General features: G+C 43.1%; 1 protein-coding gene across 15 annotated transcripts in view; it reads left to right on the top strand.

The window, feature by feature from the left end:
* Positions 1 to 9,337: 9,337 nt before the first annotated feature.
* RERE (arginine-glutamic acid dipeptide repeats) overlaps positions 9,338 to 19,118 on the top strand; it is a 357,369-nt gene continuing 347,588 nt past the window's right edge. For 6 of the 15 annotated variants that reach the window (XM_081201376.1, XM_081201370.1, XM_081201375.1 and 3 more), the window contains exon 1: positions 9,551 to 10,331. The gene's annotated coding sequence lies outside the window, so the exon portion shown is untranslated. Of the gene's footprint in view, positions 9,510 to 9,548; positions 10,332 to 19,118 lie in introns of those variants that run through there. The other 9 variants (XM_081201369.1, XM_081201384.1, XM_081201385.1 and 6 more) reach the window with 4 other exon arrangements.

Here is a 19,118-nt window from a genome sequence, read left to right as displayed (position 1 = left end):
AACAGTAAAGTGAGATGAGCGCCGCAACCCCAGAGTCCACGACTGAACCCAACGGTCAGGGGTCCCTTTACCTTTAGATGTGTTGGGGGCAGGAATAGTAGGCCTTTTTTTTTTAGGTATTCCCACACTGGGAGGGAAAAATTGCATCTTGATGGCTCTTATTACCAGGCTTGCAGTTTTAGCATCTTTTTTTCTTCTTTTTTTAAAAAAACAGCCCCTCACTTTATACACTGACTGGGTTGTGTTAAGCAGGCTTTATGAAGAGTCACTGACCCAGATCTTTTCTGTGTGCCTGCATCTCCAAACCCTGGCTTGCAGACATCCACCCCAAAGCTAAATGCTGGTACTGTACATCTCTAGCAAAACACGGCTGCTGTTCCCAACAATTGTATTTAGGTTTCTGAATCACCTTGCAGCATTATGCTCCCAAGGTGCATTAAATATAAATTGGACACAGAAATGACATTTAAATATTAAAACAACAGCCCCTGAGCAATACCATCAGTTAAATGCTGCTGCAGCAGATAAAATTGGAAACACAGAAATAGTTACACAGCTGATGAAACTGGCACTGTGAATTAAGGCAAAAGTTAATTGGATGGATTCTTAGTGTCATCTGGTGGTCTATGTGCAGAAATACGTGTGACTGAAACAGTATCTAACCTTCACAGACCCATGACCCACTTTTAACCCAAACATGCCTTTGGGGACCAATTTCTTAATGTGTTATGATACATTTGTATGATCATAGTGCTGTTGCAACCCACTTGATGAGGACCAGGGATCTAGGGCCAAGTGAATTTACCAAGCAGCTTTTACAGTAGTAGTGTTTTCCAGCAAATGAAAAAATGCAGTGGGTGCAATGAGGCACATGACATCTCTCCTTGGTGGTGCCCATGGAAGCTTCTTGAGTTGAGATCTCCTACTCCATATAATAATAATTATTATTTATATCCTGCCCATCTGGCTGAGTTTCCCCAGCCACTGCGGGCGGCTTCCAATCGAGTGTTAAAAACAATACAGCATTAAATATTACAAACTTCCCTAAACAGGGCTGCCTTCAGATGTCTTTTAAAGAGAAGATAGCTGCTTATTTCCTTCACATCTGAAGGGTCACTCCATGTTCTTTTGGTCATGACGTGGTGAGGATGGTTAGAATTTTCTCCCTTGAAAAGTGCATAGAAAGTTGGAAGAGTGATGCATATATCCCCCTCTTACAGCCATGTGCTTTTCAAGGCTCAGATTAATACTAATGGATCTGAATTTTACCTGTACCCCATGGGGAAAATGAAGTGTGTGCATGCACTCTGCGTTGGTCAGGAGAATGGTCTAGGGGAGAAAAGTGACCTGAGAGGCTCTGGCTTGAAAACCCAAATGTGCTCGTAAGCCTAATGACTGGGCCACTTGCAATTCCCAGCAATGAGGTGGAACATAGTCACCGTGGCTGATAGCTATGCCCCCTATGTATTGGTCTATCTTTTAAATGCATCCAAGTTAGTGGCCATCACTGCCTCCTGTGCAAGCGAGTTCCATAGTTTAATTAACCTGGGTCCAGTACTGCCAATGGGTCAACACTGAGTAGGTCTTAGGTGGCTGCAGCCCCAGTGTGTCCAAAACAAGCTTAGCTGCTTTGTAGACCAAAGCAGATAAACTGTGGCTGCACCCCAGAAAAGGTTTGTGGCAGGATCATCTACCTTTAAAAACTTCCTTTCTCGGGGGGGGGGGGCGCTGGGAGAAGAAAGGGAAGTTCCCAAGTGAGAACTGGGAGGGTCCATACCCTTTTGTATGAGTCAAGGGTTTATATATATATAAATCCCTTTCTCCAGCAAGATGTTTCAATATTTGGAAGAACCATTGCAATTATGTTGAGCCACTCTGCCCTCTTGTGGAAAAAAGGAGGCACGTCTGTTGAGGACAGCTGCTCTCCTACTTCAACCATTTTGGGGGCAAAGCGCTGCCAGGGACGGTCATTACTTCTCAACATTCATTGGTATTTTTGCAATAAAGCATTTGGCATTCTGCAAGAAAGGAGGGAAACTAGTCTCACGGCCCACTCCCCAGTCTACAATTGCAGTTAATCAGGACTAGGAGGAAGTTCCCGGTTCAAAACATGGAAGGTTGAGAAAGACCCTTTCCAGAAACCCTGGAAAGCTGCTGCCTATCAGTGCAGACAATATTATTGTTATCATTGATTTATTAGTTGCCTTCTAAACCACTGTCTCAAGGCAATTTACACATATGACAATTAAGAACAACAAATGCATTGAGAACAAGACTAAAAAGTGAACATTTTGGGTAAAGGCCCTTTACCCAGCTGGGAAAGGCTGTCAGAACAAAAAAAGAATGTCTTTTTTTGTTTCTGGGAAAAGTTAAAAGCATTTGCTTTGACTGCAGAAGGCCCTGGGTTCAATCCCCAGCATCTCCTGTTAAGGCTGAGAATATATTCCCTGTTTGAAACCTTGGAGAAGCTGTTGCCAGTCAGTGTAGAAAATACTGAGCTGTCTGGACCAATAGTCTGACTTTGTATAAGGCAGATTCGTATGCTCCTATTTAAACCAGCCCTTTACTGAAAGACACAAAGGACTAGAAGCCTACTTTATTTTTTGCAGGAAATACCATAGCTCTGTTATGTACTCAAGTTCTCACCCTGGGCCAGCAGGGGGATACTGTAGATAGTTTTCACTCAAGTCCGCATATGCAAATAAGGAATTGAAAGTGACGTTCAGTGATTGGATAGTTACAGAAAGTTGTTACTGTTGCTTTGTAGTTGAGCTCTATATAAGCAGGTTGGCGGAACCCTTCAGTTCAGTTCTGTTCTGGCCTGTGAATAAACAAGAGCTGTCTGAAGAATCACTGTGTCGTCTGATATGTTCACCTACAACTTAACAGCTCAATGGTAGAGCATCTACACTGCATGCAGAAAATCCCAGCTTCAATCCCTGGCATCTTCAGGTAGGGCTGGGAATATTCCCTGCCTGAAACCCTGGAGTGAGGCTGCCAGTCAGTGTAAACAATACTGAGCTAGATGGACCAATGGGTCTGGCTAGGTAGAAGGCAGTTTGCTATGTACCTGGGTGGAGGGAGATTCCAAGCCGGGAACACCAGCACTGTAAAACATGCCCCGAAATGAACTGAACATCAGTGCAGCTATGTAAAGACATTTTCTTCACAACAAGTCCAGAGCAGAAGTATATTTTTAAAATACATAACAAAACTAATAATAATGTAGCCGCCACTCCCCTCCTGGACTTCTCTGTCTTTAATAGCTACATGATAAACAGGTGTATGCCATCAAATGCCAACAGTGTCCTTCAGCTCTCTATATTGGACAAACAGGCCAAACCTTACGCCAAAGAATAAACGGACATAAATCTGACATCAAGAATCACAAAACAGAGAAACCAGTAGGAGAACACTTCAATCTCCCAGGACATTCTATACAAGATCTCAAAGTAGCTGTTTTACTACAAAGGAATTTCAGAAATAGACTGGAAAGAGAAGCTGCTGAATTGCAACTCATTACCAAACTTAAAACCATGGAGAGACCTGGTCTGAACAAAGACATTGGATTCTTATCTCATTATACATGACTAAGCCATTTCTCACCTTCTCACCCCTTGCCTTTTCCTGTAAGACCTATTACAGTCGTTAAGAGTCGTCAACAGGCTCATCTCAGCTATCTGCCAATCTCCCATTCCCACCACCCTTCTGAGTAATACCCCTCCCCACGTTCTCACTATATAGAAGGATCTGGCAACTTCTGTTTCAGTGTATCTGAAGAAGTGTGCATGCACACGAAAGCTCATACCAAGAACTAACTTAGTTGGTCTTTAAGGTGCTACTGGAAGGAATTTTTTTATTATGATAAACAGGGAAATTCATCCACGGTGTTTTTATCCATTATATCGGGGATGAAGTGATGTGTTTAATTTCTGCCTGCCACACAGAAAAAGGAGCCATTCTAAACAGATCTTCTGGTTGGCTGCTGACTCAATTTGCTTTCTCCCCCTCCACCCAAATACCTATTGAATGTGTAGATAAATCAGAGGAGAAAAGGATTGTTATCACAGGTCGGACGGACTCTGCAAACTGTCCCTAGGGTGTGATGGTCATTAATGCGTATTTGCACAAAGCCAGGAGGGGGAAATGGGCATATTTAAAAATGGAGGCTATTGCACAGGAATCTGAATTCATCTTCGCAGTCTTGCATATATGTTATGTATATGGAAGAAGCATGTTGGTCATCTTCAGTCCCTAAGACATACAACATAAAAGGGGGGGGGGGAGGCGTACCTATTCAAATCGTAGGGGAGTAGAGGAAGGTCATCCGTAAAAGCCAATCAGAATATTATACGGTAAGCTAATCACCATATTGACATTTGCCTGTTTAATTAGCCTTTCATTCTGCTTTAACAGCGAGCTGAGGAAAGGCCATGACTCATCCATCATGATCGCAGGCTGAGTTGCAATTTCCTGATTGCAGAATAAATTTTTGTTGCTCTTAAAAAAAAAGAAGGGAATGAGTTGGTTTTCTTTATTGTTCCTCTTGGCTGCTGAATGGGGAATTGCAATCGGCAATTTACCTGCTATGACTTATCTGTTCATCTTCTCAAATATACGTGAGCTTAATATAGAAGTACGTACATAGTAGGTTACGGCTGTAGTTAATAGGAGTTCAGATTACAGAGGAGAATGTTATATACACAGAAATCTGTCTTATACTGTACTGAGTCAGAACATTGGTCCATCTAGCTCAGTATTGCTTATGCTAGCCTTCTGTGGCTCAGTGGTGGAGCAGGGGTCAGCAAGCTTTTTCAGCAGGGGGCCAGTCCACTGTCCCTCAAACCTTGTGGGAGGCCGGACTATTTTTTTTGGGGGGGGGGAGAAGAACGAATTCCTATGCCCCACAAATAACCCAGAGATGTATTTTTTTTTTTATTCAGGATTTTCTTGTTTTACAGAAGAGTAGTGCCTCGTATTTTTTTTTTTTATGTAACATTTTTACAAATCCATTTCATTTGTTGAGGTATTAGGGGAAGAAGAAAAGAAAAAAGAAAAAAAGAAAGGGGGGTGGAGAGGGGGAAAATGGATAGAGGTGGGGTCAATAAAAGGACATATTCTACTCATGTAAAAACGTGCTGATTCCTGGACCGCCCGTGGGCCGGATTCAGAAGGCAATTGAGCCTGATCCGGCCCCTGGGCCTCAGTTTGCCTAACCATGGTGGTAGAGAATCAGCTTTGCATGCAGAAGTTTCCAGGTTCACTCCCCACCATCTTTGGGTAGCGTTGGGAGAAAGCATTGTTGAAAATCCTGGACTGCTGCCACTATTCAGGTGCAGACAATACTGAGCTAGATGGAGCAGTGGTCACATTGGTACCAATGTGCTTCATGATCATGGACTCCTTCCCATGCTATCTAGATGAGGCATGACATCTGGAGGCTTTGCACATGTCCCTTTTGATGTAACCATCCACTATCAGGATCCTAAGAACCCTGACCCCTTTAACCTAAGAAAATACATTTCAAATGTGTTGCAAATTGTGTGGAGACCTTTGCAGCACATCAAATTAATGCTATTAGTAGTAATATACCGTAATAAATAATGTCTACTCCGAGCTTGATCTAAAAGGTTAACCCTATATTTTATTCGAAGCTGAGGATCATTAATTTGTAGCCTCAATAAATTGTAAAAGACTGAGAAGCTATGCATTCTATTTATTTTGTTCAAGCTATTTCCTGCCACCCACGGACCCTTCATTGCTGTTCCCAGGTACAGTATCTGTTGCCTGAAGCGGTTGCTTCACTCTGCCTAATGATACTGATCCCATCCTTCTTTTAAAAGAAAATTTGAATAATATGTATTTATTATATAATATGCATTTATTAACTGTGAACATTTTGAGTTTATAAAGTAGAATTTCTATTAGTAAATAAAAGAATGCCTATGATATGCATTTTTTAATATATGTGAATATTTTGCATTTATAAGATGGCATAGAAATGCTATTAATAAAATACTTATTTACCCCTACATCATGTACCATGTGTATTTTATTAATAGAGCATTTCACATTGGTGTGCATATGGGTATATATTTACAGAGAGAACCTCTATATATTGGACTATATGGAGCTATATTTTTCTGGTTAAAAGTAACACACACACACACACTACAGTGACTAACGAAACAGCTACAGCAAATGGTTGTGGCAAATGTTTCAGTTTCTGCCTTTAAAAATTTAATATATCTGTTTGGTTAGCCACTGTAATAAATATATTGCTTTAGTGATTAATCGCAACCTTCTGGGATCCAGGGCAAATGTTTGTTTGATGCTTTAAGAAGTATGTATCTATATGAATGAATGACAAAACAGAGGTAGATGTTTTGTCATTCACTTGTTTTTCATATCTGTACGTTGCATTTTTTAAAAAATAAAACACACTGACAAAATATCCCATGTATCTTATTGGGAACATTGATCATATTTATTTATTTATTTGCTGCTCATATATATTGCCTTCCTGCCAAGGTGCTTTATGATTTTGAAATATTATAACATACAGAATATAAAATGAAAATATATGTATTACACATACATGCAATATGTATATACCTTTATAAAATCCCTGTTGAGAGAAGACAAGTGCCCACAGCTGAATACACTTTTGTCTTATCAGACGTTCCCAGCTATAAAAACAAAACCTTGCCATCAGTGTATATTTTGTATGGGTTTGGTTTTTTAATTGAAGGCTCCACAGGGCAGAAGAACACTCCTCAAGCATCATTGTGTAGAAACATCCATCGAAACAGGATCAGAACAAATGCAAAACAGTGCCCCTAACTTGGACAGCCACTAGGATACCATGGTTGGTGGTACTGAAAGCCGCTGAGAGGTTGAGAATTAACAGGGACACATTTCCCCTCTCTCTCTCTCCCAATGGAGGTCATCATACAGTGCAACTATCCCAGAGCAGTGGCGGAGATGGCGTGCGTCCCAGGGGCATAGCGTGCAGCCCACAGGGGCGTGGCGAGTGTCCTGGGGGTGCGGCCCACTGCCTGCAGGGGCTTGGCGTCCAGTGCGGAGGCGGCAGCCGCGATGGCACCCCACCGGTATCGCGCTGCTGGGGGCGGTATGTTTTCCCCACACTCCTCTTCCTCCGCCACTGCCCCAGAGCCATTCACCTTGACATGGATGTTGAGGTCTGCCAGAACCTGCAGTCCTCTGAGACCAAGGTGAAATCTATACACATATAAAAAAACCTGCTGTGAAAATGCTTTTTTATATATAAAAAAAGTTTTGAAAAATATATTGAATTTGCCATAGTTTGCCATTACCATCTAGTCTCACATTTGTATATTGCACTTTACAACACACTTAAAATGTTTTATTTGAAGCTGTGTTGCTGAGTCCCAGTGTCAGCTCAGGCACAGGGTGGTAAACCAGCAGATTCCCTCAAATGTCCCAATTGCCCAACGGCAGGGACACATGCTCTGTATCCCCACTGTAATATACGAAAATCTGCCCTTATTCCCTTGAGGGGGGGGGGAGAATGGCTCTTACAGAGTCCTTTGCAGGTTCTCCATGGGTAGGGAGCCTGGAGAAAGAGAAAGAGAAATGGGATCTCTATAGATCACAACAACCTCCCCCCCCCCCCCCCGTTGACACTCAGCCATGATGCTGCAAAGTACCCATGTGGGCATAGCAGGGTGAGGCAAACTCTGCCAGGCTCACCCACCCAGGTCTCAAGCCATACGGACCAGATCAACCTCCTGGTCCATAATCTGATCGTGGATGAGGGAGGTCTTACTCCAAGCAGATCTGGCATTCAGCAGTAAAGAAAACCAACAATAGCTTGTTCCATATATCCTTTAGTGTAGTACGCAATTAATATATGGATGATGCCCATGCCGATAACCAACACATGGTGAACATGTTGCATTCATTTTATGTTGTGAACTGCCCCCTGATCTTCGGATGGATAATAATAACAATAACAATTTTATTATTTATACCTCGCCCATCTGGCTGGGGTTTCCCCATGAAAGGCGGTATACACAGGGCCGGATTTAGGTTTGATGAGGCCCTAAGCTACTGAAGGTAAAGGGGCCTTTATATATGTCCAGCTGTAGCTGTCCCTTGTCAACAACAAATTGCTGCTTTTTTTGTGTTAAATATATGCTACAGTATATGGTAATTTATGGAATAGGTCCATAATAGGACCTAGAATGCTACAGGAGCGGCAAGAATCCTAATTGCTAAAAACTGGAAAAAAGAAATTGTGCCAACAAAAATGGAATGGCAAGACAAACTGTTAAGAGTATATTGAACTGGTTAGATTAACAGAGGCAATTAGAGATCATACTAGACAAGAATTTCAAAAAGCATGGGGAAAATGCAGAGAATACTTCACAAAATTGCCCTAAAATTCATACCTGGACTTGTTTCGATTAATGTCTGCAGGAGACCTTGTGGATATTTAAGTTATAATTAGAAAAATCTTAATAATAATTCATCAAGGAAATAGCTTATAAGAAGTAAACAAGGATGCCAGAAACAGGATAAAGGAAGTCTTTATTTTATTTGGTTGTTTGTATTGTTGTATATTATGCTTGTTGTTTGTTATGTTTGTGTCTGATGGGGGTGGATTTCTGTGTTGAGGGGTGGGGGGTTTGTGTTATGTTGTAAATAAAATTTCCAATAAAAATTTATCATAATAGGACCTAGAATAGGACTTAATAGATATCTAAAGCCATTTGCACACAACAAATAAGAGCCTAAACAACACAAAACACTGTTGCTGTATGTAGGTTTTATTTTATTTGGTTTTTATTTTAATTTTTTTGGGGGCCCCCGAGAGTGGGGCCCTAAGATATAGCTTGTTTAGCATATATATAAATCCGGCAGTGATTACACATGTAATAAATGATCATGGCGACATTTCACGTTTAAATGGTGGCATAATGAAAACTCTTATGATAAAGACTCCAACATACAATTATTAAATACAGTAATATGCTAATTAATAGAATTTACATAAGGGAGATAGAAATAAATTCAGCTAGATAACTTCAATAAAAAGAAGGGACCGCGGGGGGAAACCCACAACCACACACTTTGAAGATACAAAAATACATGAGGGGAAACTGCGTGTATTTGAGGGCGAAGGGCGGAGGAGGGGAGTAGCGCCCCCCCGAGCCCCCCCAAGCTCAGCGCGCCAACCGTCGCGGGCGCGAGGAAGAATCCCCGCCCCCGGCCTCCCGCCTCGCCCAATCCCAATCCCGCTCCCTTCCTACTCACTCAAACAGACATACATATGCACTCTCTCTCTCACACACACACTCTTTTTTAAATCACTTCCATCCTTTGCCCTGATTGGTCGCGGCTTCTTTGCCGGGGTCATGAGGTCCCTCCTCCTCCTCCCCCACTGCACACATCTATATACACACACGCACATTCATAGACAGGCACACACCGGCTCCAGCAGCCAATGAGGAGGCGCGATACTGGTATGTGGCGCTGGCCTGTCTGGGGGTGGTTGCTGGGTGTCTCTTTGGTTGTGTGAGGAAGAGGAGGAGGAGGAGGAGAAGGAAGGAGAGAGAGAGAGAGAGAGAGAGAGGAAGAAGAAAAGAGAGGGGCTCACACTGCTGCTATTATTGATTATCTCTCTCTCTCTCTCCCTTCACCCTCTTTTGCATATATATTTCCCCACAGAAGGAAAAGAGGAGGGTGTGCATTGAGCTGGCTGGATTATCTCTTCCTCCCCCCCTCCTCAATATTCACCCATCTTTCTCCTTCACCCCCACTGGCTTCCTCCTGCTCCTATTGCACGACCCCCCAACCCTCTCTCAATCCCTTTTTCTTTCCCCTCACCCGCCCCCCATCCCCACTGAGCACATTGTCTCCTCCCACAACAGTCTCGGGCCCCCTCCTCAGTCTTTGGCCTCCTCCGCCTCCCCTAAAAAAACCAACCCCAAACCCTGAAGAATCTGACTCCATAAGCATCAGAGGATCCAACTGAGTCAGTCTCCCCCCCTCCCCCCCTGCTTCCATTCATAATAGAAGCCCCCTCCCATCACCACATCTCTTGCTTTTCCTCCACAATCTCGTTCTTTCTAACCCCCCTTTTTTGCTGGGGGGCTTCCATAGCCTCTTTCCCAGAAACCCAAATCCTCAGCAACACATATATTTTAGCCCTGACCCTTCCACAACTCTCCCCTCCCCATCCCATTCTTCTTCTGCTTCTTTTAGACTTTCCTTGGGATCTACCCATTGTCCCCCACCCCCACCACCAAAAAGAATCTACTGATGGTGTGATCTGTGAGGTAAAGGTGAGTAAGGAAGTTCTCTTTGAATTGCTGTTTCATTTATTTCCTTTCCCATGGTTTGTGCAGGAAGTGATATGGGGTAGGTGGGAAATTGGAAGGGTTTTTGTGTGTGTGTGTGTGTTTTGGTTGAGGTGTGCTTAAAAGGCCCCTTTAAACACCTGGTGGTTTCACATGTAGCTCAAAAAGATTTCAGTAGAGAACTGGAGATTTTGTTGTTAGAGGCTGATTCTGCCCCACCCCCAGCCGCTCCATGAAGTGTTTTGAGAAACTGGGTTTTTGTGTATGTGCATGTTATGAATCGGAATGAGTGTTGAATTCTTCAGATGACTCTTGAATGGATATTGGGAGTCCATGTGGATGCAATTCAAAAAAAGGTTGAAATTGGTGATTTGTAACATTTGCTTTCTTCCTGTCACTGCTGATATCTAGTTAGATTCATTCTTTGTTTTACCAGTCACTGATTGGTGAAACCCCCTCCCCTTCAAAAAATAAAGGATAACTTTGTCTTCTATGCACATTTTAAATAAATGGAAGATTTGTAGAAGATTTGGGGGTGGGAAGAGACAACTCTCTGTACAATATGGAAACATATCAACTTCAGTGATTTTCCCCCTTCCCTTTTTTATTTTAGTACAGCTTGTGTGTGAACTGTTTTAGTTGATAACCATTCCAAGTGTGATCTCTCTCTCTCTCTCTCTCTCTCTCTCTCTCTCTCTCTCTCTCTCTGTGTGTGTGTGTGTGTGTGTGTGTGTGACAAACCCTCCCAAATGGGTTGTTAGGAAAAAGTAAGCTGTGCCCCATTTTGTGAATGAATGCATGATGTTTGCATTGATTGCATTAAGAGAAGATTCTATCAATGTGTGTAATCACAGACACCCTCTCTGAGATACTTGCCTTTGACTTGCACAGCCACATACATATATGTTCACCCTTCTTTTTAAAATTTGGAAGATATTTGGGAACAGAGAGGTGTGGGAGGGGAGAGAGCAGAAGCTAAACTCCTGAAAACTATAACAGTTGGTGAAGTTGGCTGTAAGAAAACAAAATGATTCATTCATTCATTCGTTCATTCATTCAAGCATGTGGTTGAGTTTGGTTTATTTTTGAATACTGTTTTGCTGTTGCTTTTAATTTAGTGACTGACTTTGCTTGTGAACAGCTTTATTTCTGGGTTTTATAGTACCATGTCATTTTACAAAAAAGTGTATATGTATATGTGTGTGTGTGTGTATATATATATATCCCCTTTTGTGGTTTGTGTGTGTGCCTAGTTTCTGATCTGTTCTGCTGCTGTAAAGTGAAACGCCAGTCAATAGTATTCATTACTATAAGTGATATAAACATTTGGTCTCTGTTTATTACAAATGTATGTCAAGATTTAGAATGCCTTTGTTTTTTTCAATTAACGAATATATCTGAAATGTCATGTTCCACAACAAGCAAGAAATTATAAGTGTATTTTACTCTTGTTGCTAACACTTAATTTAACTCTTAACTGTTGGCACAGCTAGGTGCTAAATACATACAATAGCACCCCATTTGGTGTGCTTTTATGTGTGTAGACTGCTTTCATAGGATGTGGGGAGCCTGAAGATTGGGGTGAGGGGAGTACAGTTACACGGTGTGGACTCTGATTTAAAAAGTGATTGACTTCTTTTGGTTTTGTTCCTGGAGCATGCACTATAATTTATTTGCCAGGATCAATTTCTTTCGTTTTAATGATTTCTTCTTGTGGGTGGTGAGCTGCTATGCTAATCTATTAGTTAGTGAGGACTGAAGGAAAGAGAGGGAGAGACCCACACAATGCCTAGGGTGGGATCTTATTGTTCACTTTCTCTCATAGTTAGAGCCATGCTTGCCTACAGAGAAATAAAGCATTTCCCCCTCCTCTTCTCTCTCTCCCCCTTGCTTTTTTAGCTGGGAAGCATTACTCCATTACTTCTGCCTTTACAAGGTTAGAGAGAGGCCATCCAAGGTGAATGGAAGAAAAGCCAACATCCACCTAAAGCTCCTTCTTTCCTCTTCCCTTTTCTTAGACTTAGCTTCTCCTGCTGTTCCTGTGTGTGAGTGAATTTCAAAGGTGATAACAGTAAACTCTAGAGGTTGTAGCCAGTGTTAAGTCAGCCGAAGAGTAGATTGAAATTGATGGGCATGACTGTCTTAGGACCATACATTTCAGTGTCTACTTTGAGTAGAACTCAGTTGGATAGAATCCTAGGCTTCCAGTTTGCATAGAGTGGTCTCCCTTTCTTCCTCCAAAGAAAATTGCCAGAGCTTTCTGAGTAACAATCAGTGGCGTAGCGTGGGGGGTGCCAGGGGTGCCAGCCGCACCGGGCGCAACATCTGCGGGGGGCGCGAGTCCAGAGGGAAGGGACAAGTTCCTTCCTCCGCCGGGCTCCCCGCCGCCACCGCCAGCCTTGCGCCCTCTGCGCGCGCCCCCCCGCCGCTGCTGCTGCTGCGCTCCACTCACTGCTTGCAGGAGGAGCAGCCGCTGCAGCAGCGCTGACGCCGCCACCGACGCCTGGCCGGGCACGGGCAGCCTCCGCACCCCGATGCCATCCCCTTCCCCCTTTTTTTCCAGAGCTGGGGGAGGGGGAGGTTTTAAAAGGGGGTCTTGCATTGGCGATCCTGCAGCACTTTGGGCCGCACGACGCGAGCGCGCAGCACGGATCAGCCACGACCCCATCCCGTGCATTTCCCGGGGAAAAGTGCTCCGTGTGGGAGGCGCGTTTCCCCTTCATTCCCTCTCGTGCAAATCCTCCTTGGGTTCCCTCCCCCGTCTTTCCTCTCCCTACCTCACAAAAGCCTCACCTCCTCGCCTCCTCGCTGCCTCTCGCCTCCGCAGGAGCGTTTCCCTCCGCGGAAGAAGGAGCAGGGCGCTTCTGCAACTTTGGATTGCAACTTCCTGCTTCCCTGGGAAACAGAGCCCGGCCGGGTCAGTTGTCCAGCGGAGGGCCAGTTCCCCCCCCCTCTCTCTCTCTCTCTCTCTCTCTCTGCAACCCTTGCGCGCCCCCCCCTGCGTACTACTTGCAATGCAACTTCCGCGCTCCATGCGCTTTCATAGAATCTGTCGAGCTGGAAGGGAGCCGAGGGTCATCTAGTCCCACCCGCTGCAATGCAGTAATACGCCGCTGCCCCCCTACAAGGGATCGAACCTGCAACCTTGGCCTTATCAGCGCCGTGCTCTTAAACTGAGCCATCCGGGCTCCCCTTTCCCCCACCTTCTTGCGTGCCTGAACCTGTCCGCGTTTTGCATTCTAACACTTGCAAGCTCCATCCTCCAGCAGTTCCCTGACGCCAGCTGCGCTTCCTTTCAGGCCAATACTTGGCAGCCATAAACTCGCACCGTGTCCAATATCCTATAAAAAGCATTAATCGGAATACCTTGCAACATTTCATCAAAGAAAATTGAGACGCCCTATTCCATAATAATAATAATAGTAATAATTTTATTATTTATACCCTTCCCATCTGACTGGGCTGCCCCAGTCACCTTGGATAAAAATATAATAAAACATGAAACATTTAAAAAAACTTCCCTTCAGATGACTTCTGAAGTTGTAGAGTTACTTATCTCCTTGGCTTGGGGGGTGTCTAATAAAAATAAAAATAAATTATTTATACCCTGCCCATCTGGCTGGGCTTCCCCAGCCACTCTGGGCAGCTTCCAAAAAAATATTAATACGTCAAACATTAAAAGCCTCCCTAAACAGGGCTGCCTTCGGATGTCTTCTAAAAGTCTGGTAGTTGTTCTTTTCTTTGACATCTGGTGGGAGGGCGTTCCACTGGGCAGGTGCCACTACTGAGAAGGCCCTCTGCCTGCTTCCCTGTAACCTCACTTCTTGCAGGGAGGGAACCGCCAGAAGGCCCTCGGCGCTGGACCTCAGTGTCCGGGCAGAATGATGGGGGTGGAGACGCTCCTTCAGGTCTACTGGGCCGAGGCCGTTTAGGGCTTTAAAGGTCAACACCAACACTTTGAATTGTGCTCAAAAACGTACAGGGAGCCAATGTAGGTCTTTCAATGTAACTTCATACATTATTATTGTTGTTGTTGTTGTTGTTGTTTGTTTAGTCATTTAGTCGTGTCTGACTCTTCGTGACCCCCTGGACCAGAGCACACCAGGCACTCCTGTCTTCCACTGCTTCCTACAGTTTGCTCAGACTCATGTTTGTGGCTTCCCTTCCCCATCCAGCTTGGTTTCCCTAGCCACTCGGAAACCCGAACCCTATGGAAATAGGGATGTCAAGGTTGCAGGTTCGATCCCCGCACAGGACAGCTGCGTGGTCATGCATCTTTCCTCAGGGCCTGCAAGACAGAGCTGTTCCACCTGGCCTTTGGTTTGGACTCAGTGGGACCCTTATGTAGCACCTTATGTTCACAAGACATGTGTGTTTTGTTCTGCATGCAGAAATTATCACGTTCAGTTCCTGGCTCTTTCCAGTTGAGAGACTCAGGTAGGAGGTGTCAGGAAAGCCTTTTCTTTGCCTCAGATCCTGGAGAGCTGCTGCCAGCCAGAGCAGGCAGTACTGATTTTGATAGAGAGTCTGACAGCTTCTTATGTTTCAGACAGTGTCAGAAACTAGTCAGGTGCCAGGCACGTTTTGTGACTGGTGTGGGTCCAATTGCCACCTGGGGAGATCTCTAGATGCCAGGTCGGCGACTGGGGAAAGCAAAATGTCTCTTAGAGAGGGATCTGAAATATTTTCCTTGAAGATCAAATTTGTTTTATTCTGGAGTGTTTTATTTGATGTTTTAATGTGTTGTAAACTGCTTTGAGATTTGTTTCAAAAAAATAAAGTGGTATAAAGATGATGATGATGAAAATAATAACCCCACTGCAACCCCCCCCCAAAAAAAACCTGCACTTAGAAATTCCATTGTGGCAAATGCAACCCAGATTTAAGGTGTCATTTGGCAATTAGATTATATATCTGAGTTTCTAACACTGGCAAGAGTAACCAATAACCCTACAAGGTATGTTTGCATATGGATCACTCTGTGGCAGAGGTGGGCTGACCCGAGTCTTCTGTGGTATTCCAGTACACCAATCTAATTTTTTATGAGTGTATTTTAAATTTACTGTACAAAACAAGAGTGCTTAGGATCCCTTCTCAATTAAGGCATCACTAGTCTGTGGGACGTGGGTGGTGCTGTGGGTTAAACCACAGAGCCTAGGACTTGCTGATCAGGTCGGCGGTTTGAATCCCCGCAACGGGGTGAGCTCCCGTTGCTCAGTCCCTGCTCCTGCCAACCTAGCAGTTCGAAAGCACATCAAAGTGCGGGAAGGTAAACGCCGTTTCCGTGTGCTGCTCTGGTTCACCAGAAGCGGCTTAGTCATGCTGGCCACATGAGCCGAAAGCTGTACGCCAGCTCCCTCGGCCAATAAAGCGAGATGAGTGCCGCAACCCCAGAGTCGGTCACAACTGGACCTAATGGTCAGGGGTCCCTTTACCTTTACCTAGTCTGTGTTAAATTATCTGTGAGCACACTCTTGCTTGAGAAAAATTTAGGCGGTCCCTTGCTGGATCAGACCAGGGATTCCAGCAGGCCATGGTAGTCTACCAGAAGCTGTCTGGGGATCAAACTGTGAGCTGTCTTCTGCTTTCTGCCATCTCCTTGTCAACGATGCAGAGGGTGGTTGTCTGCTTAAGGTAGCTTTTTGTGTCCTGCTGCACTTCTTAACCTCCAAGAGTTCCTGGCATCCTTTCAAATGTAAGTTGTTCCTTCTAAAGCCCTTGGCAATGGATAACAAATATTAACTAATCTCCTTGTAATGAAATTCCATCTATGCTTCTCTAGTAACCAGATTCCTTTGGCTTCAAGTTCATAACCCTCCTTGTTTTCTGTTGTATATCTTTCTCTTTTTCATGCCTCACTTTTAGGCCAGCAGTTATTTCATAGGGATGCCATTATAAGACATAGTCTGGCCAAGAAATAGGTCAGTGGTTGAACATATGAGTTTTCACTGGGACTTGACTTGTGGTGGGAGGTATTTGTAATAATGAGCTTCGACAAGACCCTGCTCTGAATTATTAATTTAACTCTCCATGTCTGCTAGCTTTTCCAGCTAATTGCAGAGCCTGGACTCCTAAGTTGTATCTTCTGACTGTGTAAGCCCCCAAGGGCAGAAGAACTGCCTTGCTGGATTGGACAAAAGGACCATTTATTCTAGGAGTGGGCAACATGTGGCTCTCCAGATGTTATTGAACTCAAGCTCCCATTAGTCCCAGTCAGCATGGCCAATGGTCAGGGATGAAGAGAGTTGTAGTCCTGCCAGATGTTTCCCAGAAAAGGGCATGGAAGGAATGGCTTTTCTTTGTTGGTTTCCAGCATCTGGATTTCTGGTTGCATATTACATGCTAACATGGACACATTTAGCTATTGTGGTTAATAGCCCTTGAGGGACAGGAATGTGTATAAAATGTAACAGACTGTCCTCTGCATCAAATAAAACAAAAAACGCATTACCCGCAGGGGATGTCATGGAGGACAGGTTCATCCCATACATTTAAAGCACATCCAATGTACATTTAAAGTATATGACTTACTCCCAAAGAATACTGGAAACTGTAGTTCCCCCCCCCCCCATAGAGCAACAATTCCAGCAACCTTAACAAACTACAGTTCCCAGAATTCCTTGGGGGAGGCCATTTGCTTTAAATATTCAACATATATTTAAATGTATGGTATTTTAAATGTATGGTGTGGGTTTGCTCCATGTAAGTGGCACTGCTAGAATAACAAGAGAACAATCCTCTCCTCCATGAAATACCACCCTCCATGCATCTTCCTTAGCAGGCAAAGCTCCTGTTCAAGCTTGCATAGTGACCCCTCTGTTCACAAAATGAGAACTGATGGAAGATGCCAGAGCAGGCACAAATCTTGGGTGCTGTTCTGAAATCTCTGAGTTTGTTCTATTATTAAGGATGCTGACATTCTTATTATTGATTGACCATACTCGGAACAATCTAAAGCCATATTGTCATTTTACAGACCTGATGGAGATTAAGCCACTTGCCTCAATGTAAGGTCTTGTCAAGTACAATAGGCAGGGAAAAGGGAGATTATGTCTGCCACCCCGAGTGCTGTGGAGGAAAAGCAGTATGCATGTGTAATAAAGCCTGTATGTAATACAGACAGCATACATACGTAATAAACGACACAGATAAATTCAATCATCTTGGAACGTGGGTTGGCCTCCCTAATTTCTCTTGACTCGCTCCAGTTTCTCTGTGTGCCTCAGTCACTAATACTGCTGGTTTTGTTTTCAATAGAGACCGTAGCCCTTTCCTCCCTTTATTTGTATAAAGACTTACCGTATTTTCCCCTATGGGGTTGATGTCTCTGGGGTTTCAAAACATACTGTGGGCTTCATTTGGTCTGTTTGATCGTATAAATGGATGAGGAGGCATGCATTGAAATGCTTTGTGAAAACTCTGCTATAATAAAAATATTGGGCATGGGTATCAGACTAATTGCCATGGCAAGCTGCTTGTGCTGTGTGCCACCTCTAGTAAATTGGAAAGAATCACTAGATGTTCAGAGGTGATAAAGTGAAATTAAAACAAATCTGAGTTAAAAATGAGTTCGAATGAAAACGAGCCAGGAAAGGAGGTGTATTCACTAATGCAACCTAAATTGACCTGGATTCTGTTTATCTTTAATTCGCCTCACCCACAGAATACAAATTAGTCTATTCTCATTATGTATGCATACATCCATTTACACTAATGGGAGTTTATTTTTGAGGTAGGGTGCAGTGGCAAAACTGCGGCTTGGCATTCTCATTTGTGGCTTTAAATCAATGAACACAATATTTGCCTGTAATATTATTTTGGCCAAAGAAAGTGTCTGGAATTACTCTTATTGTTTGCAAAAAGAAGACTTAACATTTTCTGGACCGATAGTCAGAATATGTAGTGAAGTTGCTCAAATGGAACTGGGAGTCAGTTCTAGAGGCTCCTCCCTGGTCAGTGATGTTTTCGCAAGAGGGTTATTCTATATCAAGTGATCAAACTTTTTTACCTCATGTCATCCAATTTTCTTAATATTTTGTACACTTGTTGAATGATCAAAACTAAGTTTAAATCTAAAATTTTAATTATTTCTCTCACCCCTTTGTGAATTATGAGGGTTTGAAAAAATTGACAATTTTGGCCTTGCTGGATTACAGAAAAACCTTAAAAGCTCAGCCCAGAATTGAGAAACTAAAAACACCACTCTAAAACATCAATCCCTTCAGAACTTTATGAGATTTAATATGATATGTCACATGATGGACTTACTTTAAAATTTAAATTTAAGTTACAAAATTTAAATTTTAAAAAGTGATTAAAAAATTAACATGATTTAAAATTTCCAAAAAAATGTATTGATTATTTAATATTTTTAAGAGCTACCTGCAAATTTTCATCTTGGGCTCTCAATGAGATCACATTTAGAATAAATATTTTGTAAATACCTGTCTGCCTTATTGGGTTCTGTTTCATGAATTGTTGTAATGTTCATGAAATGAAATGCTAACAAGAATTCTTTCAAAGCATTAATTCTGTCACGCAGTTGCAAGCTATCACTCGGCTTTGGAACACATTTTTAAAAGAAAAGCCTAACTAGCTTTTCAGATACCTTTTAATTGAATAACTTTCTAAAGAAATGTCTGAAGTAACTGATATTATAGTTTGGTCTTATTTTGTTATATTTTACAACAAGAAGACCTATTTATCCAAAATAGAACCCAGTAAGGCAGACCTGTATTAGGCAGACCTTAGAAATATTAAATGATCAATAAA

This window comes from Podarcis bocagei, assembly GCF_964188305.1.
Source record: "Podarcis bocagei genome assembly, chromosome: 7".
Lineage (NCBI taxonomy): Eukaryota > Metazoa > Chordata > Lepidosauria > Squamata > Lacertidae > Podarcis > Podarcis bocagei.
Note: the sequence above shows the minus strand (reverse complement) of the source record. Positions and strands in the feature narration are given on the sequence as shown.